Genomic DNA, 11804 nt, shown 5'->3' on the forward strand with positions numbered 1-11804 from the left:
CTAGGGATTTTAGAGTATCCAATGTACATTTAGGTCTTTAATCCATTTTGAGTTTATTTTTTTATATGGTGTTAGAGAATGTTCTAATTTCATTTTTTTACATGTAGCTATCCAGTTTTCCCAGCACCATTTATTAGAAGAGACTGTCTTTTCTCCATTGTATATTCTTGCCTCCTTGTCATGGATTAATTGACCATAAGTACACCACATGTTGTAGCAATTCTGGCTGAAAATCTGACTACTTATATGAATTTCAAAAGCCCTCAATTATTTGTGCCAATTGAATTTACACATGCACAAATTATTTATAAAAATATTTCTTTAGACACCAGAGCCATTTTTAACTTAACTATTTTTTTCTTGTAGGTCCTATTATTTCTTTGCTCCTTAAAATACAAAGAACTTCACTTGAAATGATGTCACTTTTGCTTGTGCAGTTTCAGTCCATCCAATAGCACATCTGGAGTGAAAGAAAAAGGCAGACAAAATGTTCCTTTCTGGTGATAATAGGTTTCTGTCAATGCAGGCACGTGAATTATTTGTACAGCTCACACAGTCAATATATCTGTTGCCCATGTTAATGAATTCTGTCCTCCAGATTGCATTTTAAAGTGCAGGTTTGAAATATTAAAACATTTCCATTATAATCATGTCAGGCAATACAATAATATTACACTTTACATATTTAAGGTGTTAGAAGATCTACAAAACTACTTCATGTGTATGATCTCATCAATATAACTTAGAGGCTTGAACATGGTGATAGAGAAAAATTACATACTAGATATAGAAGGAATGTACATCAACATAATAAAGGTTATAGATGACAAACCCACAGGTAACATTATACTTAATGGTGAAAAGTTGAAAGTTTTTCCCATAAGAACAGGAATAAAAAAAATGTCCATTCTCACCACTTTTATTCAACATAGTATTAGAAGTCCTAGTCAGACAGTTAGGCAAGAAAAGAAATAAAAGACATCCAAATTGGAAAGGAAGAAGTAAAACTGTCTTTATTTGCAGATGACACGATACTTTATACAGAAAGCCCTAAAGACTGTACCAAAAAACTGTTCAGTTCAGTCGCTCAGTTGTGTCTGACTCTTTGCAACCCCATGAATCGCAGCATGCCAGGCCTCCCTGTCCATCACCAACTCCCAGAGTTTACCCAAACTCATGTGCATCGAGTTGGTGATGCCATCCAGCCATCTCATCCTCTGTCATCCCCTTCTCCTCCCGCCCCCAATCCCTCCCAGCATCAGGGTCTTTTCCAATGAGTCAACTCTTTGCATGAGGTGGCCAAAGTATTGGAGTTTCAGCCTCAGCATCAGTCCTTCCAATGAACACCCAGGACTGACTGGTTGGATCTCCTTGCAGTCCAAGGGACTCTCAAGAGTTTTCTCCAACACCACAGTTCAAAAGCATCAATTCTTTGGCACTCAGCTTTCTTCACAGTTCAACTCTCACATCCATACATGACCACTGGAAAAACCATAGCCTTGACTAGATGGACCTTTGCTGGCCAAGTAATGTCTTTGCTTTTTAATATGTGCTCTAGGTTGGTCATAACTTTCCTTCCAAGGAGTAAGCATCTTTTAATTTCATGGCTGCAATCACCATCTGCAGTGATTTTGGAACCCCCAAAAATTAAGTCTGACATTGTTTCCACTGTTTCCTCATCTATTTTCCATGAAGTGATGGGACCAGATGCCATGATCTTAGTTTTCTGAATGTTGAGCTTTAAGCCGACTTTTTCACTCTCCTCTTTCACTTTCATCAAGAGGCTTTTTAGTTCCTCTTCACTTTCTGCCATAAGGGTGGTGTCATCTGCATATCTGAGGTTATTGATATTTCTCCCAGTAATCTTGATTCCAGCTTGTGCTTCTTCCAGCCCAGGGTTTCTCATGATGTACTCTGCATATAAGTTAAATAAGCAGGGTGACAATATACAGCCTTGACGTACTCCTTTTCCTATTTGGAACCAGTCTGTTGTTCCATGTCCAGTTCTAACTGTTGCTTCCTGAGCTGCATATAGGTTTCTCAAGAGGCAGGTCAGGTGCTCTGGTATTTCCATCTCTTTCAGAATTTTCCACAGTTTATTGTGATCCACACAGTCAAAGGCTTTCTGTTAGAACTAATCAATAAACTCAACAAAATTGCAGAATTCAAAGTCCATATACAAAAATAAGTTTTATTTCTGTAATAACAACAAACTATAAAAAATATTACAGAAACAATCCCACTAACAATAGCATCAAAAAGAATAAAATAGTTAGAAATAAATCTAACCAAGGAGGTGAAAGATCTATACACTGACAACTCTAAAATACTTATGAAAGAAACTTAAGAAGACTCAAAGAAGGAAAATATTCCATGTTAATGGATTGGAAGACTTAAATTGTTTATATATCCAAACTAACCAAAGCGATCTATAGATGCAATACAATCCTTACCAAAATTTCAATGGACTTTTTCACAGAAATAGAAAAAAAAAATCCTAAAACTTGTATGGAGCCACAAAATATCCCAAATTAACCAAAGCAATTTTGAGAAATGAGAACAAAGCTGGAAGCGTCACACATCCTGATTCAAACTATATTACAAAAATATAATCAAAACAGCATAGTATTGACACAAAACCAGACACATAGATCAATGGAGCAGAATAGAGAGCCTGGAAATAAAGCGACACATTGATGATCAATTAATTTTTGAAAAACTAAGAATATTAAGTGGAGAAATGACAGTTTCTTCAATAAATGATGCTAGGGAAAATGGATATCCACAAACAAATGAAACCGAACACTTATTTTCTGCATATACAAAGATCAATTCAAACAGATTACAGACTCAAATTTAAGACCTGAAACTGTAAAATTCCTAGAAAACGTAGGGAGTAAGTTCCTTGACTTCAGTCTTAACAAGGTTGTTTTGAATTTGACACGAAAAGCAAAGATAACAAAAGCAAAAATAAACAAATGGGACTATACTATACTGTACTATAGAAGCTAAAAGGCCTCTACACAGCAAAGGAAACCACCGACAAAGTGAAAAGGCAACCTACAGAATGAGAGAAAATATTTGCAAATCACATATGTGATAAGGCAGTTAATATACAAAATATATAAGGAATTCATACAACTCAGTAGCAAAACCCCCAAACAATCCAGTTAATGGTCAGAAGATCTGTATGGGCATCTTTCCAAAGAAGGCATACAGGTGGACAACTAGTATATTAAAGATGCTCAGCACCACTAATAATCAGGCCAATGCAAATCAAAAGCACAATGCGATATCACCTTACAATGGTTACAATGGCTGTCATTAAAAAGACAAGAAGTAAATGCTGGGAAGAATGTGGAGAAAAGGGCAATGTTGGTGGGAATGGAAGTTGATGCCATCACCTTGGAAAACGGTATGGAGAGTCCTCAAAAAAAAAAAAAAAGAGAGAGAGAGAGAGAACTATTATGTGATCCAGCAATCCCACTTCTGGATACATATCCAAAGGAAAGAAAATTACTTTCTTGAAGATATATCTGCCCTCCTATGTTCATTGAGCTATGGAAACAACTTCAGTATCCATCAATGGATAAATGAGATATATATATATATACACATGAATATAATATATATGAATATTATTCAACCACGAGAAAGAAAAAAACCCTGTCATTTGTGGCACGGGTGGAGCTTGAGGGCATTTTGCTAAGTTACGTAAGCCACATAGAGACAAACACTGCATGATACTACTTGTCTCTGGAGTCTTTTAAAAAGTCAAACTGACAAACAGAGAGGTTACCAGGGGCTTGTGGTGTGGAAGAAATAGGAAGCAGCTGGTAAAAGGATACACGCTCTCAGAGCTGCAAGATGAATAGAGCCCTTAATAGATTCTAAAGCTGAAAAGGCAGAGTAGAACTTGGCCACTTAAGAACACAGTTCTTTGTACATCAAATAAAAATAAATAACATGATTATGTGTGGTGCATATTCAATTCAAATACTCTGTGAGATATGGTAATAAAATAAAGTAATCCAAATATGCATATAGTTGAATTCTGGGGCTAGATGAATACCAGTATGTAGAGAGAGGCGTGTGCACTGAGAGGAAGAGAAGAATAGGGAAGTCTAAGTTTGCTGGGGCTGTCATAACAAAATACCATAGATAATATGGCTCAAATAACAGAAATGTGCTTTCTCACAGCTCTGGAGGCTGGAAAGTCCAAGATGCAGGTCTGGCAGGGTACAGCTTCTGAATTAGTGCTCTCTTCCTGGTTTGCAAATGGCCCTTTTCTCACTGTGTCCTCACATGGTTGAGAAGAGAGAGAGTTATGGTGTCTCGTCCTTTTCTCAGGAGGATACCTGCCCTATTACATTAGGGCCCTACCCTTACGACTTCATTTAACCTTTATCACCTCCTGACAGGCCCTGTTCCAAATGTAGTTATGTTGGAGATTAGTGTTTCAACATATCAGTTTTGGTGGAGCCCAAACACTTAGTCTATCAGTTCAGTTCAGTTCAATTCAGTCGCTCAGTCGTGTCCGACTCTTTGTGACCCCATGAATCGAAGCACGCCAGGCCTCCCTGTCCACCACCAACTCCCGGAGTTCACTCAGACTCACATCCATCGAGTCAGTGATGCCATCCAGCCATCTCAGCCTCTGTCGTCCCCTTCTCCTCCTGCCCCCAATCCCTCCCAGCATCACAGTCTTTTCCAATGAGTCAACTCTTCGCATGAGGTGGCCAAAGTACTGGTGTTTCAGCTTTAGCATCATTTCTTCCAAAGAAATCGCAGGGCTGATCTCCTTCAGAATGGACTGGTTGGATCTCCTTGCAGTCCAAGGGACTCTCAAGAGTCTTCTCCAACACCACAGTTCAAAAGCATCAATTCTTCGGTGCTCAGCTTTCTTCACAGTCCAATTCTCACATCCATATATGACCACTGGAAAAACCATAGCCTTGACTAGATGGACCTTTGTTGGCAAAGTAATGTCTCTGCTTTTGAATATGCTATCTAGGTTGGTCATAACTTTCTTTTCAAGGAGTAAGCGTCTTTTAATTTCATGGCTGCAATCACCATCTGCAGTGATTTTGGAGCCCCCCAAAATAAAGTGTGACACTGTTTCCACTGTTTCCTCATCTATTTCCCATGAAGTGATGGGACCGGATGCCATGATCTTAGTTTTCTGAATGTTGAGCTTTAAGCCAACTTTTTCACTCTCCACTTTCACTTTCATCAAGAGGCTTTTTAGTTCCTCTTCACTTTCTGCCATAAGGGTGGTGTCATCTGCATATCTGTAAAGAGATAGGGTGGGTGTGGGTAACTATAGCACTGGAAAGGTCTACTCTCTGGCCAATAGTTATTTAAATACAGTGTATTTTTCACTTATATAATCTCTAACTTGCTGTCTGTATAGATTCTTCACTTACATATCCAATTCCTGCAGGGAACCAAATCACAAAGGAAAATACAAATTATGGAGACTTCACTGAAGAAGAGAAAAAAGATGAAGCCAGTGACTATGAGAGAGGAAACACATTTGTATGAGAATATAGACGTTCCACATAAAATGCCACCTAGATTTACTTGTATAATAACAATGCATTTTTGAAAGTCAAATTTTCTGTAAAAATTTCAGATAGAACGAATCGCTCTTTCCAAATTTCCAAAAACTAGGCAAGTTAGGATCTAGTTTTTTAAAACAGTATTCTCCTCATTTAAGAGCCTATTTTATCCATATGATGACCAAAATATCATCTCAGCTGATAAGAAAGAATAATCAAATGATAAATTAAGTGTTTCTCTGTGCTAAATTTTTTGATAGGCATCATGGAGGAAGTGAAAAAGGCTGAAATGAAGAAAATCAACGTTTTAAATGAATGTAACCTTCTATTTCGCAAAGAGGTAACTTAGCATAACATTCCTTATATATTCTAAGAATCAATAAAATTACTTGCAATTGGATACTGTGCTGTGTTTTGTAGCTCAGTCATGTCCGACTCTATGTTACCTCATGGATTGCAGCCCTCCCTGCTCCTCTGTCCACGGGGATTCTCCAGGCAAGAATACTGAAGTGGATTGCCATGCCCTCCTCTCACTGATCTTCCCAACCCATGAATTGAACCCAGGTCTCTCAAATTGCAGGTGCAATTGGATACTACTTGCAAAAAATTGCTGATAGGTAATCATCAAGGCAATCTGTTATTTGCCATACAAGGCAATCTGTTATTTGCCATACAGATAAGCAAAAAGTCTGGAGTTGGTGAACCAGTTTGAGAAATGACTAAGGCTGATCCATCTACAATTGCATTGCAGTAGATACAGGTATAAAATGACATACATCATCCCAGTTTTAAACAGATTGTCTAAGTATATGTTTGAGGATGAATGTAGAGCAGTAGAAAGATGAAGGAAGAAAGCTTCATTAGGATAGCTCATTTAAGAAATATCTTGGCTTGGTCCATTTTTAAAATTCTGGTGTCTCTTTTAGAAAAAAAACTTTGTATTTTATATTGGAGTATAGCCCATTAATGATGTCGTGTCTGACTCTGGACAACCCCATAGACAGCAGCCCACCAGGCTCCCCCGTCCCTGGAATTCTCCAGGCAAGAACACTGGAGTGGGTTGCCATTTCCTTCTCCAATGCATGAAAGTGAAAAGTGAAAGTGAAGTTGCTCAGCCGTGTCCGACTCTTCACGACCCCATGGACTGCAGCCTACCAGGCTCCTCCATCCGTGGGATTTTCCAGGCAAGAGTACTGGAGTGGGGTGCCATTGCCTTCTCCGATGTTGTGATCGTTTCAAGCAAAGGGACTCAGACATACATACATACATATATGTATATTCATTCTTTCCCAAACTCTCCTCCCATCAAAATTCTGGTGTCTCTTGAAAACGGTCATCATCAGGCTATCTGCAGGTGAGGTAGTCCAAGAGGGCCTGTGTATGAAATGTCCAACACTAGGAACACACAGAGGGCTTGTTTACAAATGGCTAATGCTGGGCCAGTGCAGAAGGGGCTAACCTGTGGCAATCCCTTTGTGAAGTGTCTCTGGTACAACCCATGTTCAAATTATCTGGTTTCAAGTTGGGCCTTTGGAAATGTCATATACTATTTTCCATTTTCAAATATGCTAATTCTTGAAAATCATCTTGAAAGAGAAACCACCAACCAAACATATCCTGTGATCACTCTGTAAGTGGGCATCTCCAGAGATGGTTTTTAGTGTCACTCTGTAGAGTGGCAGCCCTGAAAGTGGTCCAGGGTTGCTTTTAGCACTATGATTACATGGCCTCTCTTCTTCGGCAGGGTGACAGATGCTTTACCCAACCACTGTCTCCTTTTAACACTCTAAAATTTGGTTGCACATTCATCATTCAGACAGGTTCCCCTGGACTCCTGAGGCCAACATTTTGACTTCTCAGATTATCACCCAATGAGATCTTATCAGTGAATTAATGGCAAGTGTTACTTGCATGTACCTGGAATGTATCTTCATTTTTTCCTTTGTAAAACAGTAATCCAAGTATATTCCTAAAGCAGACATGTTGGGCTCTGCTTTAGGCCTTCTAGGTAAAGACCATCTCTCAGAGGATTTATTTTCTTAAAATGAATTCTACCATTACAAAGAACCAGTCCTAGGGGTCTCGGAATATTTTAGATTATTGTCTGTATGGACGGAACACCCAACTATTTAAGTGATGTTGTTTCAAGGATAATAAAACTTGTCATTGACTGAATTTCTTCAAACCTAAGTTACATACCAATTTTAAGAAGCACAATTATCTTGTCCCCTAATATGTCAGTGTTTATTTTCTGTAAACTAGGACATTCTTTTACATAACTGCAATTATGAAATCAAGAAATTAACATTGATACATTATTGCCTTCTAATTCTTCGATCGCACTCAAGTTTGCCAAGTATTCCCAATGTGTCCTTTATTATAAAATTGTCCAGTTCAAATCATGCATTGCATTAAAAAAAAAAAAAAATCTTTGGCCATGTTGCAGCTTGTGGGATCTTAGTTCCCTGGCCAAAGATCAAACCTGTGCCCCCTGCGTTGCAAGCATGGAGTTTTAACCACTGAATGGCCAGGGAACTCCCACATTGCATTTACATTGCTTCTCTTTTAGTTTTCTCAGTGGATCAGCCTTTCACTGATGCTCATTACCCTGGAATTTGTGAAGATTATAGGCCAGTTATTTTGTAGAATATCTCTCAATTTGAGCTTGATGTTAATCATAATGTTTCAAGATTAGATTCAGAACATGCATCTTTTGTGAGACTATCACAGAGATGATGCCATGTTACTACTGCATCCTGTCAAGAGGCACATGATGTACGTTTGTCTCATTACTAATACGTTCTACGTTAATCACTCAATTAAGGTGGTGAATGAGATTTTTGCACTGAAAAGTTACCCTTTTCTGCTTTCTTTAGTACATATTTTGCGAGGAACTGCAATGAGAGTATGTAAATAATCCATTCTTCATCAAATGTTATAATCTGTCACTATAACTTACTTTGATGCCTATTTTTTCCTAGATTTGGCCAGTGGGAGCCCCTTCAAGCTGGCTCTTATGGCCTTTTGATAGGCCCCCTTCATTCTTTGAAGATTTCCTTAGTTTTTGACATCCAAAAAAACATTCTAAACACATTTTGTACTTATGTGCCCAACTTAGAATCTGCTATTTCTCCATGGGACTGATTCCTGTAAGTAGAAAATAATTTTTAGAGGCCAAGTTCTGGATGTTAGGTGTGCTCAGTACTGTTGGGGTATTGCTGACCTCAGGAACTCTCAGTAGGCATATATGTAGGTATATATATATGCACCTAAATTTATTTCTGTATTTATCTCTACATATTGAAAACCATGAATTTTCACTGAAATTTCTAATCCAAATCCAACACCACAAGGTTGATCCTAGTTTTCCCCCTTTGCATATTTGTAATTTCCTTTTTCCACAGTGAAAAATCTGACTTCCATTATTGTTACATATTTATTTCATCAATTTCCCAATCAGTTTTCCAACTCCATTGTCAATTTCTCCCCTGCATTGATATCTTCTTTCTCTGCTTAGGCTCTGACACCTCTTATAGGACACCACTCCACGTAAACACTCTCCTCACTCTTCCCAGGCTCGTCTGATTCCCCATTCCTAGCTAGCCCCTACCACACATGCATAGATGCCTTTATCAGGCCTGTTGAACATCAAAATCCTGTACTATGCCCCCAACATGCCCTCAATGCACACATACTCTCTTCATATCACCTGGTCTCCAAAATGCCACAATTGGCCAAAACTCTTGTGTGGATACTCTCCTCTGCTAGTTTCTGACACTCCAAGGACCACTCTCATGATGGAATGCTCTCCTTACCCCATTTAGAATCTGACAGGCTTGCCAACCAGCCCTCTACACAGAAGTCCCCTTCACCATGCTTGCCCACAGTGACTCCCCCAACTTCTTTTCTCACAGCCGCTATAAACCCTAGCTCTACCCTACAGGATGGCTTCATGATTAGCCCAGAATATGCATTAATATCTCCCCCTTCAATTATCAGAAGTGTTCTTCAGTTCAGTTCAGTCACTCAGTCGTGTCCGACTCTTTGCAACCCCATGGACTGCAGCACGCCAGACTTCCCTGTCCATCACCAGCTTCCGGAGCTTACTCAAACTCATGTTCATTGAGTCAGTGATGCCATCCAACCATCTCATCCTCTGTCGTCCCCTTCTCCTCCTGCCTTCAATATTTCCCAGCATCAGGGTCTTTTCCAAAAAATCTTTGCATCAGGTGGACAAAGTATTGGAGTTTCAGCATCAGCATCAGTCCTTCCAATGAACACTCAGGACTGATCTCCTTTAGGATGGACTGGTTGGATCTCCTTGCAGTCCAAGGGACTCTCAAGAGTCTTCTCCAACACCACAGTTCAAAAGCATCAATTCTTTGGCATTCAGCTTTCTTCATAGTCCAACTCTCACATCCATACATGACTACTGGAAAAACCATAGCCTTGACTAGATGGACCTTTGTTGGCAAAGTAACGTCTTTGCTTTTTAATATGCTATCTAGGTTGGTCATAACTTTCCTTCCAAGGAATAAGCGTCTTTTAATTTCATGGCTGCAATCACCATCTGCAGTGATTTTGGAGCCCCCAAATATAAAGTCTGACACTGTTTCCCAATCTATTTGCCATGAAGTGATGGGACCAGATGCTATGATCTTAGTTTTCTGAATGTTGCACTTTAAGCCAACTTTTTCACTCTCTTCTTTCACTTTCATCAAGTGACTTCTTTAGTTCTTCTTCTCTTTCTGCCATAAGGTTGGTGTCATCTGCATTTCTGAGGTTATTGATGTTTCTCCCAGCAATCTTGATTCCAGCTTGTGCCTCATCCAGCCCAGTGTTTCTCATGATGTGCTCTGCATATAATTTTAAATATACAGGGTGACAATATACAAGATGAAGTGTTCTTGGAGAACAATAAACTGTATATTTAAGTCAACATACAACATAAGAGTATATGTGTAATCAACTTATGTACCAGTTAACCTGGGAATGCTTTTTTGGAGCAGTGTTTGTAGATGCCCTGAGGGCAAAATTTTGTCTTTTCTGCCTCTCCTAGTTATAGAGAATATGTTAGTTCACCTAATATTGCTACTATAAGCTTTAGTTATGAAGTAAAAAGAAGTAAATTTCTCTCAGTACAGGATTGATTAAATAAATCATAGTATACACACATGGAGGAATATGGAGTTATTAAAAAAGAAATGAGGTAGATTTATAATACTGACATTGAAATACATCTAAAATGCATATTCTGTTAGAAAAATCAAGGTACAAAACAGTTTTATAGAATGATCTCATTCCTATCAAAAATTTTTTGCCAATATATGTACGTGCAGAGACAGAGGAATGGTAAGACATGCTGCTATATTAAAATAGGTTATTTTTGAGAGGCTGCCATTCTTGGTAATTTTTACTTTTGATTTTATAAATTCTGTATCATGCAATTTTATATAAAAATCATGGATTTCTTCTATAATCAGGAGAAAATGATAGAAATACTCTTTTAAAATAAATTGCTGCAATTTGAAAGGATTTAATGTGGGTATCGTCTCTCCTAAGCTCCTGAGTATGATGTAACCTAATTGTGGGAATAGTGTTAATGTGTGTTGCGGAAGGGGAGATGGGAGACAGGAAAGGAAAGGAGATGGAAGAGAGTTCACAACTTGGTTTTCCTTGAGATATTCGTAGGTGCTCTCATTTTTCCTTATAGTAGGAGAGTTGCATGGTTAGCTGGGTATCCTCACAGTAAATTTAAAACATAACTCTTAGCAAAAAGAAAATGTTGACCTCTAAGGAAGGGACTTGGGTTCTAAGAAAGTGAAAGTGAAGTCGCTCAGTCATGTCTGACTCTTTGCGACCCCAAGGACAGTAGCCAACCAGGCTTCTCTGTCCATGGGATTTTCCAGGCAAGAGTACTGGAGTGGGCTGCCATTTCCTTCTCCAGGGTTCTAAGAAATAGTATAGATTTTGCCTGTACAAAGTACTATTAGTATGTGAAGGACCTAATTTTATATTTTAGTTCAAATTAATTTTACTCTAAAAACAGTTAAACAGTATTGCTATCATTGATAAGGCTTTAAATGTATTTTATGGAAATCTTTTAAAAGAAAGCACTTGAAATGGGGACATGCCTATTTCTGGTAAGTAGCTCTGTGCATAAAATGGGATATAACTATCAATTGGTCTCTTCTGCCCTGTTCCCCTAGAGTTTACACATTTTATATTTTCCGTTTCAATTTA

The sequence above is a fragment of the Bos indicus genome, chromosome 20 (assembly GCF_029378745.1).
Source record: "Bos indicus isolate NIAB-ARS_2022 breed Sahiwal x Tharparkar chromosome 20, NIAB-ARS_B.indTharparkar_mat_pri_1.0, whole genome shotgun sequence".
NCBI lineage: Eukaryota > Metazoa > Chordata > Mammalia > Artiodactyla > Bovidae > Bos > Bos indicus.